The following is a 15696-nucleotide window of genomic DNA, read 5'->3' on the forward strand; positions in this document are numbered from 1 at the left end:
TACGAATCAACACATCTCTAAAACGTTTTCCCCCCCTCATCAACTTGTTTTCAACCAGCATCAGAAAATGGAGATGCCGGGTTTCGAACCCGGGGCCTCATACATGCAAAGCATGCGCTCTACCACTGAGCTACATCCCCGAGATGAGTTACAAAATGAAAGGATTGAAAAAAAATTGAATCACTAAATAAAATCACTTCGATTTATTCAATGAACACAATGAACATTGAATCATGTTACATTTTCAATACATCTCCCCAAAAATGAACTTTCCGACATCGCTAATTAGACAAACTGTAATGAGCCTGGCATTGGTGGTGTAACGGTTAGCATGGTTGCCTTCCAAGCAGTCGATCCGGGTTCAACTCCCGGCCAATGCAGCAGCAGATTGTTTTGAGGCAATGAATGCGTGTCAATTTCTTGTCACTACCAAATATAAGCTATTGAGCAATAACTGAATTGAAGAATATAGTTTCCTTCAACTAATTTACAAGTGGGTTCAAGATGATCAAATGGTTTAGCTTTATGTTACTTTCAATTACGAATCAACACATCTCTAAAACATTTTCCCCCCCCCTCATCAACTTGTTTTCAACCAGCATCAGAAAATGGAGATGCCGGGTTTCGAACCCGGGGCCTTATACATGCAAAGCATGCGCTCTACCACTGAGCTACATCCCCGAGATGAGTTGCAAAATGAAAGGATTGAAAAAAAATTGAATCACTAAATAAAATCACTTCGATTTATTCAATGAACACAATGAACATTGAATCATGTTACATTTTCAATACATCTCCCCAAAAATGAACTTTCCGACATCGCTAATTAGACAAACTGTAATGAGCCTGGCATTGGTGGTGTAACGGTTAGCATGGTTGCCTTCCAAGCAGTCGATCCGGGTTCAACTCCCGGCCAATGCAGCAGCAGATTGTTTTGAGGCAATGAATGCGTGTCAATTTCTTGTCACTACCAAATATAAGCTATTGAGCAATAACTGAATTGAAGAATATAGTTTCCTTCAACTAATTTACAAGTGGGTTCAAGATGATCAAATGGTTTAGCTTTATGTTACTTTCAATTACGAATCAACACATCTCTAAAACGTTTCCCCCCCCTCATCAACTTGTTTTCAACCAGCATCAGAAAATGGAGATGCCGGGTTTCGAACCCGGGGCCTCATACATGCAAAGCATGCGCTCTACCACTGAGCTACATCCCCGAGAGGAGTTACAAAATGAAAGGATTGAAAAAAAATTGAATCACTAAATAAAATCACTTCGATTTATTCAATGAACACAATGAACATTGAATCATGTTACATTTTCAATACATCTCCCCAAAAATGAACTTTCCGACATCGCTAATTAGACAAACTGTAATGAGCCTGGCATTGGTGGTGTAACGGTTAGCATGGTTGCCTTCCAAGCAGTCGATCCGGGTTCAACTCCCGGCCAATGCAGCAGCAGATTGTTTTGAGGCAATGAATGCGTGTCAATTTCTTGTCACTACCAAATATAAGCTATTGAGCAATAACTGAATTGAAGAATATAGTTTCCTTCAACTAATTTACAAGTGGGTTCAAGATGATCAAATGGTTTAGCTTTATGTTACTTTCAATTACGAATCAACACATCTCTAAAACGTTTTTCCCCCCTCATCAACTTGTTTTCAACCAGCATCAGAAAATGGAGATGCCGGGTTTCGAACCCGGGGCCTCATATATGCAAAGTATGCGCTCTACCACTGAGCTACATCCCCGAGATGAGTTACAAAATGAAAGGATTGAAAAAAAATTGAATCACTAAATAAAATCACTTCGATTTATTCAATGAACACAATGAACATTGAATCATGTTACATTTTCAATACATCTCCCCAAAAATGAACTTTCCGACATCGCTAATTAGACAAACTGTAATGAGCCTGGCATTGGTGGTGTAACGGTTAGCATGGTTGCCTTCCAAGCAGTCGATCCGGGTTCAACTCCCGGCCAATGCAGCAGCAGATTGTTTTGAGGCAATGAATGCGTGTCAATTTCTTGTCACTACCAAATATAAGCTATTGAGCAATAACTGAATTGAAGAATATAGTTTCCTTCAACTAATTTACAAGTGGGTTCAAGATGATCAAATGGTTTAGCTTTATGTTACTTTCAATTACGAATCAACACATCTCTAAAACGTTTTCCCCCCCTCATCAACTTGTTTTCAACCAGCATCAGAAAATGGAGATGCCGGGTTTCGAACCCGGGGCCTCATACATGCAAAGCATGCGCTCTACCACTGAGTTACATCCCCGAGATGAGTTACAAAATGAAAGGATTGAAAAAAAATTGAATCACTAAATAAAATCACTTCGATTTATTCAATGAACACAATGAACATTGAATCATGTTACATTTTCAATACATCTCCCCAAAAATGAACTTTCCGACATCGCTAATTAGACAAACTGTAATGAGCCTGGCATTGGTGGTGTAACGGTTAGCATGGTTGCCTTCCAAGCAGTCGATCCGGGTTCAACTCCCGGCCAATGCAGCAGCAGATTGTTTTGAGGCAATGAATGCGTGTCAATTTCTTGTCACTACCAAATATAAGCTATTGAGCAATAACTGAATTGAAGAATATAGTTTCCTTCAACTAATTTACAAGTGGGTTCAAGATGATCAAATGGTTTAGCTTTATGTTACTTTCAATTACGAATCAACACATCTCTAAAACGTTTTTCCCCCCTCATCAACTTGTTTTCAACCAGCATCAGAAAATGGAGATGCCGGGTTTCGAACCCGGGGCCTCATATATGCAAAGTATGCGCTCTACCACTGAGCTACATCCCCGAGATGAGTTACAAAATGAAAGGATTGAAAAAAAATTGAATCACTAAATAAAATCACTTCGATTTATTCAATGAACACAATGAACATTGAATCATGTTACATTTTCAATACATCTCCCCAAAAATGAACTTTCCGACATCGCTAATTAGACAAACTGTAATGAGCCTGGCATTGGTGGTGTAACGGTTAGCATGGTTGCCTTCCAAGCAGTCGATCCGGGTTCAACTCCCGGCCAATGCAGCAGCAGATTGTTTTGAGGCAATGAATGCGTGTCAATTTCTTGTCACTACCAAATATAAGCTATTGAGCAATAACTGAATTGAAGAATATAGTTTCCTTCAACTAATTTACAAGTGGGTTCAAGATGATCAAATGGTTTAGCTTTATGTTACTTTCAATTACGAATCAACACATCTCTAAAACGTTTTCCCCCCCTCATCAACTTGTTTTCAACCAGCATCAGAAAATGGAGATGCCGGGTTTCGAACCCAGGGGCTCATATATGCAAAGCATGCGCTCTACCACTGAGCTACATCCCCGAGATGAGTTACAAAATGAAAGGATTGAAAAAAAATTGAATCACTAAATAAAATCACTTCGATTTATTCAATGAACACAATGAACATTGAATCATGTTACATTTTCAATACATCTCCCCAAAAATAAACTTTCCGACATCGCTAATTAGACAAACTGTAATGAGCCTGGCATTGGTGGTGTAACGGTTAGCATGGTTGCCTTCCAAGCAGTCGATCCGGGTTCAACTCCCGGCCAATGCAGCAGCAGATTGTTTTGAGGCAATGAATGCGTGTCAATTTCTTGTCACTACCAAATATAAGCTATTGAGCAATAACTGTATTGAAGAATATAGTTTCCTTCAACTAATTTACAAGTGGGTTCAAGATGATCAAATGGTTTAGCTTTATGTTACTTTCAATTACGAATCAACACATCTCTAAAACGTTTTCCCCCCCTCATCAACTTGTTTTCAACCAGCATCAGAAAATGGAGATGCCGGGTTTCGAACCCGGGGCCTCATACATGCAAAGCATGCGCTCTACCACTGAGCTACATCCCCGAGATGAGTTACAAAATGAAAGGATTGAAAAAATATTGAATCACTAAATAAAATCACTTCGATTTATTCAATGAACACAATGAACATTGAATCATGTTACATTTTCAATACATCTCCCCAAAAATAAACTTTCCGACATCGCTAATTAGACAAACTGTAATGAGCCTGGCATTGGTGGTGTAACGGTTAGCATGGTTGCCTTCCAAGCAGTCGATCCGGGTTCAACTCCCGGCCAATGCAGCAGCAGATTGTTTTGAGGCAATGAATGCGTGTCAATTTCTTGTCACTACCAAATATAAGCTATTGAGCAATAACTGAATTGAAGAATATAGTTTCCTTCAACTAATTTACAAGTGGGTTCAAGATGATCAAATGGTTTAGCTTTATGTTACTTTCAATTACGAATCAACACATCTCTAAAACGTTTCCCCCCCCCCCCATCAACTTGTTTTCAACCAGCATCAGAAAATTGAGATGCCGGGTTTCGAACCCGGGGCCTCATACATGCAAAGCATGCGCTCTACCACTGAGCTACATCCCCGAGATGAGTTACAAAATGAAAGGATTGAAAAAAAATTGAATCACTAAATAAAATCACTTCGATTTATTCAATGAACACAATGAACATTGAATCATGTTACATTTTCAATACATCTCCCCAAAAATGAACTGTCCGACATCGCTAATTAGACAAACTGTAATGAGCCTGGCATTGGTGGTGTAACGGTTAGCATGGTTGCCTTCCAAGCAGTCGATCCGGGTTCAACTCCCGGCCAATGCAGCAGCAGATTGTTTTGAGGCAATGAATGCGTGTCAATTTCTTGTCACTACCAAATATAAGCAGCTATTGAGCAATAACTGAATTGAAGAATATAGTTTCCTTCAACTAATTTACAAGTGGGTTCAAGATGATCAAATGGTTTAGCTTTATGTTACTTTCAATTACGAATCAACACATCTCTAAAACGTTTCCCCCCCCTCATCAGAAAATGGAGATGCCGGGTTTCGAACCCGGGGCCTCATACATGCAAAGCATGCGCTCTACCACTGAGCTACATCCCCGAGATGAGTTACAAAATGAAAGGATTGAAAACAAATTGAATCACTAAATAAAATCACTTCGATTTATTCAATGAACACAATGAACATTGAATCATGTTACATTTTCAATACATCTCCCCAAAAATGAACTTTCCGACATCGCTAATTAGACAAACTGTAATGAGCCTGGCATTGGTGGTGTAACGGTTAGCATGGTTGCCTTCCAAGCAGTCGATCCGGGTTCAACTCCCGGCCAATGCAGCAGCAGATTGTTTTGAGGCAATGAATGTGTGTCAATTTCTTGTCACTACCAAATATAAGCTATTGAGCAATAACTGAATTGAAGAATATAGTTTCCTTCAACTAATTTACAAGTGGGTTCAAGATGATCAAATGGTTTAGCTTTATGTTACTTTCAATTACGAATCAACACATCTCTAAAACGTTTTCCCCCCCTCATCATCTTGTTTTCAACCAGCATCAGAAAATGGAGATGCCGGGTTTCGAACCCGGGGCCTCATACATGCAAAGCATGCGCTCTACCACTGAGCTACATCCCCGAGATGAGTTACAAAATGAAAGGATTGAAAAAAAATTGAATCACTAAATAAAATCACTTCGATTTATTCAATGAACACAATGAACATTGAATCATGTTACATTTTCAATACATCTCCCCAAAAATGAACTTTCCGACATCGCTAATTAGACAAACTGTAATGAGCCTGGCATTGGTGGTGTAACGGTTAGCATGGTTGCCTTCCAAGCAGTCGATCCGGGTTCAACTCCCGGCCAATGCAGCAGCAGATTGTTTTGAGGCAATGAATGCGTGTCAATTTCTTGTCACTACCAAATATAAGCTATTGAGCAATAACTGAATTGAAGAATATAGTTTCCTTCAACAAATTTACAAGTGGGTTCAAGATGATCAAATGGTTTAGCTTTATGTTACTTTCAATTACGAATCAACACATCTCTAAAACGTTTTCCCCCCCTCATCAACTTGTTTTCAACCAGCATCAGAAAATGGAGATGCCGGGTTTCGAACCCGGGGCCTCATACATGCAAAGCATGCGCTCTACCACTGAGCTACATCCCCGAGATGAGTTACAAAATGAAAGGATTGAAAAAAAATTGAATCACTAAATAAAATCACTTCGATTTATTCAATGAACACAATGAACATTGAATCATGTTACATTTTCAATACATCTCCCCAAAAATGAACTTTCCGACATCGCTAATTAGACAAACTGTAATGAGCCTGGCATTGGTGGTGTAACGGTTAGCATGGTTGCCTTCCAAGCAGTCGATCCGGGTTCAACTCCCGGCCAATGCAGCAGCAGATTGTTTTGAGGCAATGAATGCGTGTCAATTTCTTCTCACTACCAAATATAAGCTATTGAGCAATAACTGAATTGAAGAATATAGTTTCCTTCAACTAATTTACAAGTGGGTTCAAGATGATCAAATGGTTTAGCTTTATGTTACTTTCAATTACGAATTAACACATCTCTAAAACGTTTTCCCCCCCTCATCAACTTGTTTTCAACCAGCATCAGAAAATGGAGATGCAGGGTTTCGAACCCGGGGCCTCATACATGCAAAGCATGCGCTCTACCACTGAGCTACATCCCCGAGATGAGTTACAAAATGAAAGGATTGAAAAAAAATTGAATCACTAAATAAAATCACTTCGATTTATTCAATGAACACAATGAACATTGAATCATGTTACATTTTCAATACATCTCCCCAAAAATGAACTTTCCGACATCGCTAATTAGACAAACTGTAATGAGCCTGGCATTGGTGGTGTAACGGTTAGCATGGTTGCCTTCCAAGCAGTCGATCCGGGTTCAACTCCCGGCCAATGCAGCAGCAGATTGTTTTGAGGCAATGAATGCGTGTCAATTTCTTCTCACTACCAAATATAAGCTATTGAGCAATAACTGAATTGAAGAATATAGTTTCCTTCAACTAATTTACAAGTGGGTTCAAGATGATCAAATGGTTTAGCTTTATGTTACTTTCAATTACGAATCAACACATCTCTAAAACGTTTCCCCCCCTCCTCATCAACTTGTTTTCAACCAGCATCAGAAAATTGAGATGCCGGGTTTCGAACCCGGGGCCTCATACATGCAAAGCATGCGCTCTACCACTGAGCTACATCCCCGATATGAGTTACAAAATGAAAGGATTGAAAAAAAATTGAATCACTAAATAAAATCACTTCGATTTATTCAATGAACACAATGAACATTGAATCATGTTACATTTTCAATACATCTCCCCAAAAATGAACTTTCCGACATCGCTAATTAGACAAACTGTAATGAGCCTGGCATTGGTGGTGTAACGGTTAGCATGGTTGCCTTCCAAGCAGTCGATCCGGGTTCAACTCCCGGCCAATGCAGCAGCAGATTGTTTTGAGGCAATGAATGCGTGTCAATTTCTTGTCACTACCAAATATAAGCTATTGAGCAATAACTGAATTGAAGAATATAGTTTCCTTCAACTAATTTACAAGTGGGTTCAAGATGATCAAATGGTTTAGCTTTATGTTACTTTCAATTACGAATCAACACATCTCTAAAACGTTTTCCCCCCCTCATCAACTTGTTTTCAACCAGCATCAGAAAATTGAGATGCCGGGTTTCGAACCCGGGGCCTCATACATGCAAAGCATGCGCTCTACCACTGAGCTACATCCCCGATATGAGTTACAAAATGAAAGGATTGAAAAAAAATTGAATCACTAAATAAAATCACTTCGATTTATTCAATGAACACAATGAACATTGAATCATGTTACATTTTCAATACATCTCCCCAAAAATGAACTTTCCGACATCGCTAATTAGACAAACTGTAATGAGCCTGGCATTGGTGGTGTAACGGTTAGCATGGTTGCCTTCCAAGCAGTCGATCCGGGTTCAACTCCCGGCCAATGCAGCAGCAGATTGTTTTGAGGCAATGAATGCGTGTCAATTTCTTGTCACTACCAAATATAAGCTATTGAGCAATAACTGAATTGAAGAATATAGTTTCCTTCAACTAATTTACAAGTGGGTTCAAGATGATCAAATGGTTTAGCTTTATGTTACTTTCAATTACGAATCAACACATCTCTAAAACGTTTCCCCCCCCCCCCTCATCAGAAAATGGAGATGCCGGGTTTCGAACCCGGGGCCTCATACATGCAAAGCATGCGCTCTACCACTGAGCTACATCCCCGAGATGAGTTACAAAATGAAAGGATTGAAAACAAATTGAATCACTAAATAAAATCACTTCGATTTATTCAATGAACACAATGAACATTGAATCATGTTACATTTTCAATACATCTCCCCAAAAATGAACTTTCCGACATCGCTAATTAGACAAACTGTAATGAGCCTGGCATTGGTGGTGTAACGGTTAGCATGGTTGCCTTCCAAGCAGTCGATCCGGGTTCAACTCCCGGCCAATGCAGCAGCAGATTGTTTTGAGGCAATGAATGTGTGTCAATTTCTTGTCACTACCAAATATAAGCTATTGAGCAATAACTGAATTGAAGAATATAGTTTCCTTCAACTAATTTACAAGTGGGTTCAAGATGATCAAATGGTTTAGCTTTATGTTACTTTCAATTACGAATCAACACATCTCTAAAACGTTTTCCCCCCCTCATCAACTTGTTTTCAACCAGCATCAGAAAATGGAGATGCCGGGTTTCGAACCCGGGGCCTCATACATGCAAAGCATGCGCTCTACCACTGAGCTACATCCCCGAGATGAGTTACAAAATGAAAGGATTGAAAAAAAATTGAATCACTAAATAAAATCACTTCGATTTATTCAATGAACACAATGAACATTGAATCATGTTACATTTTCAATACATCTCCCCAAAAATGAACTTTCCGACATCGCTAATTAGACAAACTGTAATGAGCCTGGCATTGGTGGTGTAACGGTTAGCATGGTTGCCTTCCAAGCAGTCGATCCGGGTTCAACTCCCGGCCAATGCAGCAGCAGATTGTTTTGAGGCAATGAATGCGTGTCAATTTCTTCTCACTACCAAATATAAGCTATTGAGCAATAACTGAATTGAAGAATATAGTTTCCTTCAACTAATTTACAAGTGGGTTCAAGATGATCAAATGGTTTAGCTTTATGTTACTTTCAATTACGAATCAACACATCTCTAAAACGTTTCCCCCCCCCCCCTCATCAACTTGTTTTCAACCAGCATCAGAAAATTGAGATGCCGGGTTTCGAACCCGGGGCCTCATACATGCAAAGCATGCGCTCTACCACTGAGCTACATCCCCGATATGAGTTACAAAATGAAAGGATTGAAAAAAAATTGAATCACTAAATAAAATCACTTCGATTTATTCAATGAACACAATGAACATTGAATCATGTTACATTTTCAATACATCTCCCCAAAAATGAACTTTCCGACATCGCTAATTAGACAAACTGTAATGAGCCTGGCATTGGTGGTGTAACGGTTAGCATGGTTGCCTTCCAAGCAGTCGATCCGGGTTCAACTCCCGGCCAATGCAGCAGCAGATTGTTTTGAGGCAATGAATGCGTGTCAATTTCTTGTCACTACCAAATATAAGCTATTGAGCAATAACTGAATTGAAGAATATAGTTTCCTTCAACTAATTTACAAGTGGGTTCAAGATGATCAAATGGTTTAGCTTTATGTTACTTTCAATTACGAATCAACACATCTCTAAAACGTTTTCCCCCCCTCATCAACTTGTTTTCAACCAGCATCAGAAAATTGAGATGCCGGGTTTCGAACCCGGGGCCTCATACATGCAAAGCATGCGCTCTACCACTGAGCTACATCCCCGATATGAGTTACAAAATGAAAGGATTGAAAAAAAATTGAATCACTAAATAAAATCACTTCGATTTATTCAATGAACACAATGAACATTGAATCATGTTACATTTTCAATACATCTCCCCAAAAATGAACTTTCCGACATCGCTAATTAGACAAACTGTAATGAGCCTGGCATTGGTGGTGTAACGGTTAGCATGGTTGCCTTCCAAGCAGTCGATCCGGGTTCAACTCCCGGCCAATGCAGCAGCAGATTGTTTTGAGGCAATGAATGCGTGTCAATTTCTTGTCACTACCAAATATAAGCTATTGAGCAATAACTGAATTGAAGAATATAGTTTCCTTCAACTAATTTACAAGTGGGTTCAAGATGATCAAATGGTTTAGCTTTATGTTACTTTCAATTACGAATCAACACATCTCTAAAACGTTTCCCCCCCCCTCATCAGAAAATGGAGATGCCGGGTTTCGAACCCGGGGCCTCATACATGCAAAGCATGCGCTCTACCACTGAGCTACATCCCCGAGATGAGTTACAAAATGAAAGGATTGAAAACAAATTGAATCACTAAATAAAATCACTTCGATTTATTCAATGAACACAATGAACATTGAATCATGTTACATTTTCAATACATCTCCCCAAAAATGAACTTTCCGACATCGCTAATTAGACAAACTGTAATGAGCCTGGCATTGGTGGTGTAACGGTTAGCATGGTTGCCTTCCAAGCAGTCGATCCGGGTTCAACTCCCGGCCAATGCAGCAGCAGATTGTTTTGAGGCAATGAATGTGTGTCAATTTCTTGTCACTACCAAATATAAGCTATTGAGCAATAACTGAATTGAAGAATATAGTTTCCTTCAACTAATTTACAAGTGGGTTCAAGATGATCAAATGGTTTAGCTTTATGTTACTTTCAATTACGAATCAACACATCTCTAAAACGTTTTCCCCCCCTCATCAACTTGTTTTCAACCAGCATCAGAAAATGGAGATGCCGGGTTTCGAACCCGGGGCCTCATACATGCAAAGCATGCGCTCTACCACTGAGCTACATCCCCGAGATGAGTTACAAAATGAAAGGATTGAAAAAAAATTGAATCACTAAATAAAATCACTTCGATTTATTCAATGAACACAATGAACATTGAATCATGTTACATTTTCAATACATCTCCCCAAAAATGAACTTTCCGACATCGCTAATTAGACAAACTGTAATGAGCCTGGCATTGGTGGTGTAACGGTTAGCATGGTTGCCTTCCAAGCAGTCGATCCGGGTTCAACTCCCGGCCAATGCAGCAGCAGATTGTTTTGAGGCAATGAATGTGTGTCAATTTCTTGTCACTACCAAATATAAGCTATTGAGCAATAACTGAATTGAAGAATATAGTTTCCTTCAACTAATTTACAAGTGGGTTCAAGATGATCAAATGGTTTAGCTTTATGTTACTTTCAATTACGAATCAACACATCTCTAAAACGTTTTCCCCCCCTCATCAACTTGTTTTCAACCAGCATCAGAAAATGGAGATGCCGGGTTTCGAACCCGGGGCCTCATACATGCAAAGCATGCGCTCTACCACTGAGCTACATCCCCGAGATGAGTTACAAAATGAAAGGATTGAAAAAAAATTGAATCACTAAATAAAATCACTTCGATTTATTCAATGAACACAATGAACATTGAATCATGTTACATTTTCAATACATCTCCCCAAAAATGAACTTTCCGACATCGCTAATTAGACAAACTGTAATGAGCCTGGCATTGGTGGTGTAACGGTTAGCATGGTTGCCTTCCAAGCAGTCGATCCGGGTTCAACTCCCGGCCAATGCAGCAGCAGATTGTTTTGAGGCAATGAATGTGTGTCAATTTCTTGTCACTACCAAATATAAGCTATTGAGCAATAACTGAATTGAAGAATATAGTTTCCTTCAACTAATTTACAAGTGGGTTCAAGATGATCAAATGGTTTAGCTTTATGTTACTTTCAATTACGAATCAACACATCTCTAAAACGTTTTCCCCCCCTCATCAACTTGTTTTCAACCAGCATCAGAAAATGGAGATGCCGGGTTTCGAACCCGGGGCCTCATACATGCAAAGCATGCGCTCTACCACTGAGCTACATCCCCGAGATGAGTTACAAAATGAAAGGATTGAAAAAAAATTGAATCACTAAATAAAATCACTTCGATTTATTCAATGAACACAATGAACATTGAATCATGTTACATTTTCAATACATCTCCCCAAAAATGAACATTCCGACATCGCTAATTAGACAAACTGTAATGAGCCTGGCATTGGTGGTGTAACGGTTAGCATGGTTGCCTTCCAAGCAGTCGATCCGGGTTCAACTCCCGGCCAATGCAGCAGCAGATTGTTTTGAGGCAATGAATGCGTGTCAATTTCTTGTCACTACCAAATATAAGCTATTGAGCAATAACTGAATTGAAGAATATAGTTTCCTTCAACTAATTTACAAGTGGGTTCAAGATGATCAAATGGTTTAGCTTTATGTTACTTTCAATTACGAATCAACACATCTCTAAAACGTTTCCCCCCCCTCATCAGAAAATGGAGATGCCGGGTTTCGAACCCGGGGCCTCATACATGCAAAGCATGCGCTCTACCACTGAGCTACATCCCCGAGATGAGTTACAAAATGAAAGGATTGAAAACAAATTGAATCACTAAATAAAATCACTTCGATTTATTCAATGAACACAATGAACATTGAATCATGTTACATTTTCAATACATCTCCCCAAAAATGAACTTTCCGACATCGCTAATTAGACAAACTGTAATGAGCCTGGCATTGGTGGTGTAACGGTTAGCATGGTTGCCTTCCAAGCAGTCGATCCGGGTTCAACTCCCGGCCAATGCAGCAGCAGATTGTTTTGAGGCAATGAATGTGTGTCAATTTCTTGTCACTACCAAATATAAGCTATTGAGCAATAACTGAATTGAAGAATATAGTTTCCTTCAACTAATTTACAAGTGGGTTCAAGATGATCAAATGGTTTAGCTTTATGTTACTTTCAATTACGAATCAACACATCTCTAAAACGTTTTCCCCCCCTCATCAACTTGTTTTCAACCAGCATCAGAAAATGGAGATGCCGGGTTTCGAACCCGGGGCCTCATACATGCAAAGCATGCGCTCTACCACTGAGCTACATCCCCGAGATGAGTTACAAAATGAAAGGATTGAAAAAAAATTGAATCACTAAATAAAATCACTTCGATTTATTCAATGAACACAATGAACATTGAATCATGTTACATTTTCAATACATCTCCCCAAAAATGAACTTTCCGACATCGCTAATTAGACAAACTGTAATGAGCCTGGCATTGGTGGTGTAACGGTTAGCATGGTTGCCTTCCAAGCAGTCGATCCGGGTTCAACTCCCGGCCAATGCAGCAGCAGATTGTTTTGAGGCAATGAATGCGTGTCAATTTCTTGTCACTACCAAATATAAGCTATTGAGCAATAACTGAATTGAAGAATATAGTTTCCTTCAACAAATTTACAAGTGGGTTCAAGATGATCAAATGGTTTAGCTTTATGTTACTTTCAATTACGAATCAACACATCTCTAAAACGTTTTCCCCCCCTCATCAACTTGTTTTCAACCAGCATCAGAAAATAGAGATGCCGGGTTTCGAACCCGGGGCCTCATACATGCAAAGCATGCGCTCTACCACTGAGCTACATCCCCGAGATGAGTTACAAAATGAAAGGATTGAAAAAAAATTGAATCACTAAATAAAATCACTTCGATTTATTCAATGAACACAATGAACATTGAATCATGTTACATTTTCAATACATCTCCCCAAAAATGAACTTTCCGACATCGCTAATTAGACAAACTGTAATGAGCCTGGCATTGGTGGTGTAACGGTTAGCATGGTTGCCTTCCAAGCAGTCGATCCGGGTTCAACTCCCGGCCAATGCAGCAGCAGATTGTTTTGAGGCAATGAATGCGTGTCAATTTCTTGTCACTACCAAATATAAGCTATTGAGCAATAACTGAATTGAAGAATATAGTTTCCTTCAACTAATTTACAAGTGGGTTCAAGATGATCAAATGGTTTAGCTTTATGTTACTTTCAATTACGAATCAACACATCTCTAAAACGTTTTCCCCCCCTCATCAACTTGTTTTCAACCAGCATCAGAAAATGGAGATGCAGGGTTTCGAACCCGGGGCCTCATACATGCAAAGCATGCGCTCTACCACTGAGCTACATCCCCGAGATGAGTTACAAAATGAAAGGATTGAAAAAAAATTGAATCACTAAATAAAATCACTTCGATTTATTCAATGAACACAATGAACATTGAATCATGTTACATTTTCAATACATCTCCCCAAAAATGAACTTTCCGACATCGCTAATTAGACAAACTGTAATGAGCCTGGCATTGGTGGTGTAACGGTTAGCATGGTTGCCTTCCAAGCAGTCGATCCGGGTTCAACTCCCGGCCAATGCAGCAGCAGATTGTTTTGAGGCAATGAATGCGTGTCAATTTCTTCTCACTACCAAATATAAGCTATTGAGCAATAACTGAATTGAAGAATATAGTTTCCTTCAACTAATTTACAAGTGGGTTCAAGATGATCAAATGGTTTAGCTTTATGTTACTTTCAATTACGAATCAACACATCTCTAAAACGTTTTCCCCCCCCCTCATCAACTTGTTTTCAACCAGCATCAGAAAATTGAGATGCCGGGTTTCGAACCCGGGGCCTCATACATGCAAAGCATGCGCTCTACCACTGAGCTACATCCCCGATATGAGTTACAAAATGAAAGGATTGAAAAAAAATTGAATCACTAAATAAAATCACTTCGATTTATTCAATGAACACAATGAACATTGAATCATGTTACATTTTCAATACATCTCCCCAAAAATGAACTTTCCGACATCGCTAATTAGACAAACTGTAATGAGCCTGGCATTGGTGGTGTAACGGTTAGCATGGTTGCCTTCCAAGCAGTCGATCCGGGTTCAACTCCCGGCCAATGCAGCAGCAGATTGTTTTGAGGCAATGAATGCGTGTCAATTTCTTGTCACTACCAAATATAAGCTATTGAGCAATAACTGAATTGAAGAATATAGTTTCCTTCAACTAATTTACAAGTGGGTTCAAGATGATCAAATGGTTTAGCTTTATGTTACTTTCAATTACGAATCAACACATCTCTAAAACGTTTTCCCCCCCTCATCAACTTGTTTTCAACCAGCATCAGAAAATTGAGATACCGGGTTTCGAACCCGGGGCCTCATACATGCAAAGCATGCGCTCTACCACTGAGCTACATCCCCGATATGAGTTACAAAATGAAAGGATTGAAAAAAAATTGAATCACTAAATAAAATCACTTCGATTTATTCAATGAACACAATGAACATTGAATCATGTTACATTTTCAATACATCTCCCCAAAAATGAACTTTCCGACATCGCTAATTAGACAAACTGTAATGAGCCTGGCATTGGTGGTGTAACGGTTAGCATGGTTGCCTTCCAAGCAGTCGATCCGGGTTCAACTCCCGGCCAATGCAGCAGCAGATTGTTTTGAGGCAATGAATGCGTGTCAATTTCTTGTCACTACCAAATATAAGCTATTGAGCAATAACTGAATTGAAGAATATAGTTTCCTTCAACTAATTTACAAGTGGGTTCAAGATGATCAAATGGTTTAGCTTTATGTTACTTTCAATTACGAATCAACACATCTCTAAAACGTTTCCCCCCCCCTCATCAGAAAATGGAGATGCCGGGTTTCGAACCCGGGGCCTCATACATGCAAAGCATGCGCTCTACCACAGAGCTACATCCCCGAGATGAGT

At 39.4% G+C, this 15696-nt stretch overlaps 44 non-coding genes across 44 annotated transcripts; 29 read left to right on the forward strand and 15 right to left on the reverse strand.

Moving 5' to 3' along the window:
- Positions 1–68: 68 nt before the first annotated feature.
- On the reverse strand, positions 69–140 carry TRNAA-UGC (transfer RNA alanine (anticodon UGC)). The gene has a single exon. It is a non-coding gene; the product is annotated as a tRNA-Ala (tRNA).
- A 168-nt stretch (positions 141–308) lies between these two features.
- Positions 309–380, forward strand: TRNAG-UCC (transfer RNA glycine (anticodon UCC)). The gene has a single exon. It is a non-coding gene; the product is annotated as a tRNA-Gly (tRNA).
- Positions 381–849: 469 nt separating this feature from the next.
- On the forward strand, positions 850–921 carry TRNAG-UCC (transfer RNA glycine (anticodon UCC)). The gene has a single exon. It is a non-coding gene; the product is annotated as a tRNA-Gly (tRNA).
- Positions 922–1148: 227 nt separating this feature from the next.
- On the reverse strand, positions 1149–1220 carry TRNAA-UGC (transfer RNA alanine (anticodon UGC)). Its single transcript has one exon. It is a non-coding gene; the product is annotated as a tRNA-Ala (tRNA).
- Positions 1221–1388: 168 nt separating this feature from the next.
- Positions 1389–1460, forward strand: TRNAG-UCC (transfer RNA glycine (anticodon UCC)). Its single transcript has one exon. It is a non-coding gene; the product is annotated as a tRNA-Gly (tRNA).
- A 467-nt stretch (positions 1461–1927) lies between these two features.
- Positions 1928–1999, forward strand: TRNAG-UCC (transfer RNA glycine (anticodon UCC)). The gene has a single exon. It is a non-coding gene; the product is annotated as a tRNA-Gly (tRNA).
- Positions 2000–2466: 467 nt separating this feature from the next.
- On the forward strand, positions 2467–2538 carry TRNAG-UCC (transfer RNA glycine (anticodon UCC)). Its single transcript has one exon. It is a non-coding gene; the product is annotated as a tRNA-Gly (tRNA).
- Positions 2539–3005: 467 nt separating this feature from the next.
- On the forward strand, positions 3006–3077 carry TRNAG-UCC (transfer RNA glycine (anticodon UCC)). Its single transcript has one exon. It is a non-coding gene; the product is annotated as a tRNA-Gly (tRNA).
- A 467-nt stretch (positions 3078–3544) lies between these two features.
- On the forward strand, positions 3545–3616 carry TRNAG-UCC (transfer RNA glycine (anticodon UCC)). Its single transcript has one exon. It is a non-coding gene; the product is annotated as a tRNA-Gly (tRNA).
- Positions 3617–3843: 227 nt separating this feature from the next.
- On the reverse strand, positions 3844–3915 carry TRNAA-UGC (transfer RNA alanine (anticodon UGC)). Its single transcript has one exon. It is a non-coding gene; the product is annotated as a tRNA-Ala (tRNA).
- Positions 3916–4083: 168 nt separating this feature from the next.
- TRNAG-UCC (transfer RNA glycine (anticodon UCC)) lies at positions 4084–4155 on the forward strand. The gene has a single exon. It is a non-coding gene; the product is annotated as a tRNA-Gly (tRNA).
- A 469-nt stretch (positions 4156–4624) lies between these two features.
- TRNAG-UCC (transfer RNA glycine (anticodon UCC)) lies at positions 4625–4696 on the forward strand. The gene has a single exon. It is a non-coding gene; the product is annotated as a tRNA-Gly (tRNA).
- Positions 4697–4905: 209 nt separating this feature from the next.
- TRNAA-UGC (transfer RNA alanine (anticodon UGC)) lies at positions 4906–4977 on the reverse strand. Its single transcript has one exon. It is a non-coding gene; the product is annotated as a tRNA-Ala (tRNA).
- Positions 4978–5145: 168 nt separating this feature from the next.
- TRNAG-UCC (transfer RNA glycine (anticodon UCC)) lies at positions 5146–5217 on the forward strand. The gene has a single exon. It is a non-coding gene; the product is annotated as a tRNA-Gly (tRNA).
- A 227-nt stretch (positions 5218–5444) lies between these two features.
- On the reverse strand, positions 5445–5516 carry TRNAA-UGC (transfer RNA alanine (anticodon UGC)). Its single transcript has one exon. It is a non-coding gene; the product is annotated as a tRNA-Ala (tRNA).
- A 168-nt stretch (positions 5517–5684) lies between these two features.
- Positions 5685–5756, forward strand: TRNAG-UCC (transfer RNA glycine (anticodon UCC)). Its single transcript has one exon. It is a non-coding gene; the product is annotated as a tRNA-Gly (tRNA).
- Positions 5757–5983: 227 nt separating this feature from the next.
- Positions 5984–6055, reverse strand: TRNAA-UGC (transfer RNA alanine (anticodon UGC)). Its single transcript has one exon. It is a non-coding gene; the product is annotated as a tRNA-Ala (tRNA).
- Positions 6056–6223: 168 nt separating this feature from the next.
- On the forward strand, positions 6224–6295 carry TRNAG-UCC (transfer RNA glycine (anticodon UCC)). The gene has a single exon. It is a non-coding gene; the product is annotated as a tRNA-Gly (tRNA).
- Positions 6296–6762: 467 nt separating this feature from the next.
- TRNAG-UCC (transfer RNA glycine (anticodon UCC)) lies at positions 6763–6834 on the forward strand. Its single transcript has one exon. It is a non-coding gene; the product is annotated as a tRNA-Gly (tRNA).
- A 469-nt stretch (positions 6835–7303) lies between these two features.
- Positions 7304–7375, forward strand: TRNAG-UCC (transfer RNA glycine (anticodon UCC)). The gene has a single exon. It is a non-coding gene; the product is annotated as a tRNA-Gly (tRNA).
- Positions 7376–7842: 467 nt separating this feature from the next.
- TRNAG-UCC (transfer RNA glycine (anticodon UCC)) lies at positions 7843–7914 on the forward strand. The gene has a single exon. It is a non-coding gene; the product is annotated as a tRNA-Gly (tRNA).
- Positions 7915–8124: 210 nt separating this feature from the next.
- TRNAA-UGC (transfer RNA alanine (anticodon UGC)) lies at positions 8125–8196 on the reverse strand. Its single transcript has one exon. It is a non-coding gene; the product is annotated as a tRNA-Ala (tRNA).
- A 168-nt stretch (positions 8197–8364) lies between these two features.
- Positions 8365–8436, forward strand: TRNAG-UCC (transfer RNA glycine (anticodon UCC)). Its single transcript has one exon. It is a non-coding gene; the product is annotated as a tRNA-Gly (tRNA).
- Positions 8437–8663: 227 nt separating this feature from the next.
- Positions 8664–8735, reverse strand: TRNAA-UGC (transfer RNA alanine (anticodon UGC)). The gene has a single exon. It is a non-coding gene; the product is annotated as a tRNA-Ala (tRNA).
- Positions 8736–8903: 168 nt separating this feature from the next.
- Positions 8904–8975, forward strand: TRNAG-UCC (transfer RNA glycine (anticodon UCC)). The gene has a single exon. It is a non-coding gene; the product is annotated as a tRNA-Gly (tRNA).
- Positions 8976–9446: 471 nt separating this feature from the next.
- On the forward strand, positions 9447–9518 carry TRNAG-UCC (transfer RNA glycine (anticodon UCC)). Its single transcript has one exon. It is a non-coding gene; the product is annotated as a tRNA-Gly (tRNA).
- A 467-nt stretch (positions 9519–9985) lies between these two features.
- Positions 9986–10057, forward strand: TRNAG-UCC (transfer RNA glycine (anticodon UCC)). The gene has a single exon. It is a non-coding gene; the product is annotated as a tRNA-Gly (tRNA).
- A 207-nt stretch (positions 10058–10264) lies between these two features.
- Positions 10265–10336, reverse strand: TRNAA-UGC (transfer RNA alanine (anticodon UGC)). Its single transcript has one exon. It is a non-coding gene; the product is annotated as a tRNA-Ala (tRNA).
- A 168-nt stretch (positions 10337–10504) lies between these two features.
- TRNAG-UCC (transfer RNA glycine (anticodon UCC)) lies at positions 10505–10576 on the forward strand. Its single transcript has one exon. It is a non-coding gene; the product is annotated as a tRNA-Gly (tRNA).
- Positions 10577–10803: 227 nt separating this feature from the next.
- On the reverse strand, positions 10804–10875 carry TRNAA-UGC (transfer RNA alanine (anticodon UGC)). Its single transcript has one exon. It is a non-coding gene; the product is annotated as a tRNA-Ala (tRNA).
- Positions 10876–11043: 168 nt separating this feature from the next.
- On the forward strand, positions 11044–11115 carry TRNAG-UCC (transfer RNA glycine (anticodon UCC)). Its single transcript has one exon. It is a non-coding gene; the product is annotated as a tRNA-Gly (tRNA).
- Positions 11116–11342: 227 nt separating this feature from the next.
- Positions 11343–11414, reverse strand: TRNAA-UGC (transfer RNA alanine (anticodon UGC)). Its single transcript has one exon. It is a non-coding gene; the product is annotated as a tRNA-Ala (tRNA).
- Positions 11415–11582: 168 nt separating this feature from the next.
- On the forward strand, positions 11583–11654 carry TRNAG-UCC (transfer RNA glycine (anticodon UCC)). Its single transcript has one exon. It is a non-coding gene; the product is annotated as a tRNA-Gly (tRNA).
- A 227-nt stretch (positions 11655–11881) lies between these two features.
- On the reverse strand, positions 11882–11953 carry TRNAA-UGC (transfer RNA alanine (anticodon UGC)). The gene has a single exon. It is a non-coding gene; the product is annotated as a tRNA-Ala (tRNA).
- Positions 11954–12121: 168 nt separating this feature from the next.
- Positions 12122–12193, forward strand: TRNAG-UCC (transfer RNA glycine (anticodon UCC)). Its single transcript has one exon. It is a non-coding gene; the product is annotated as a tRNA-Gly (tRNA).
- Positions 12194–12399: 206 nt separating this feature from the next.
- On the reverse strand, positions 12400–12471 carry TRNAA-UGC (transfer RNA alanine (anticodon UGC)). Its single transcript has one exon. It is a non-coding gene; the product is annotated as a tRNA-Ala (tRNA).
- Positions 12472–12639: 168 nt separating this feature from the next.
- TRNAG-UCC (transfer RNA glycine (anticodon UCC)) lies at positions 12640–12711 on the forward strand. Its single transcript has one exon. It is a non-coding gene; the product is annotated as a tRNA-Gly (tRNA).
- A 227-nt stretch (positions 12712–12938) lies between these two features.
- TRNAA-UGC (transfer RNA alanine (anticodon UGC)) lies at positions 12939–13010 on the reverse strand. The gene has a single exon. It is a non-coding gene; the product is annotated as a tRNA-Ala (tRNA).
- A 168-nt stretch (positions 13011–13178) lies between these two features.
- TRNAG-UCC (transfer RNA glycine (anticodon UCC)) lies at positions 13179–13250 on the forward strand. Its single transcript has one exon. It is a non-coding gene; the product is annotated as a tRNA-Gly (tRNA).
- Positions 13251–13477: 227 nt separating this feature from the next.
- TRNAA-UGC (transfer RNA alanine (anticodon UGC)) lies at positions 13478–13549 on the reverse strand. Its single transcript has one exon. It is a non-coding gene; the product is annotated as a tRNA-Ala (tRNA).
- A 168-nt stretch (positions 13550–13717) lies between these two features.
- Positions 13718–13789, forward strand: TRNAG-UCC (transfer RNA glycine (anticodon UCC)). Its single transcript has one exon. It is a non-coding gene; the product is annotated as a tRNA-Gly (tRNA).
- Positions 13790–14256: 467 nt separating this feature from the next.
- Positions 14257–14328, forward strand: TRNAG-UCC (transfer RNA glycine (anticodon UCC)). Its single transcript has one exon. It is a non-coding gene; the product is annotated as a tRNA-Gly (tRNA).
- A 469-nt stretch (positions 14329–14797) lies between these two features.
- Positions 14798–14869, forward strand: TRNAG-UCC (transfer RNA glycine (anticodon UCC)). Its single transcript has one exon. It is a non-coding gene; the product is annotated as a tRNA-Gly (tRNA).
- Positions 14870–15336: 467 nt separating this feature from the next.
- On the forward strand, positions 15337–15408 carry TRNAG-UCC (transfer RNA glycine (anticodon UCC)). The gene has a single exon. It is a non-coding gene; the product is annotated as a tRNA-Gly (tRNA).
- The last annotated feature ends 288 nt before the right edge of the window (positions 15409–15696 follow it).

The sequence above is a fragment of the Saccoglossus kowalevskii genome, chromosome 6, assembly GCF_978046115.1.
Source record: "Saccoglossus kowalevskii chromosome 6, keSacKowa6.1, whole genome shotgun sequence".
Classification (NCBI taxonomy): domain Eukaryota; kingdom Metazoa; phylum Hemichordata; class Enteropneusta; family Harrimaniidae; genus Saccoglossus; species Saccoglossus kowalevskii.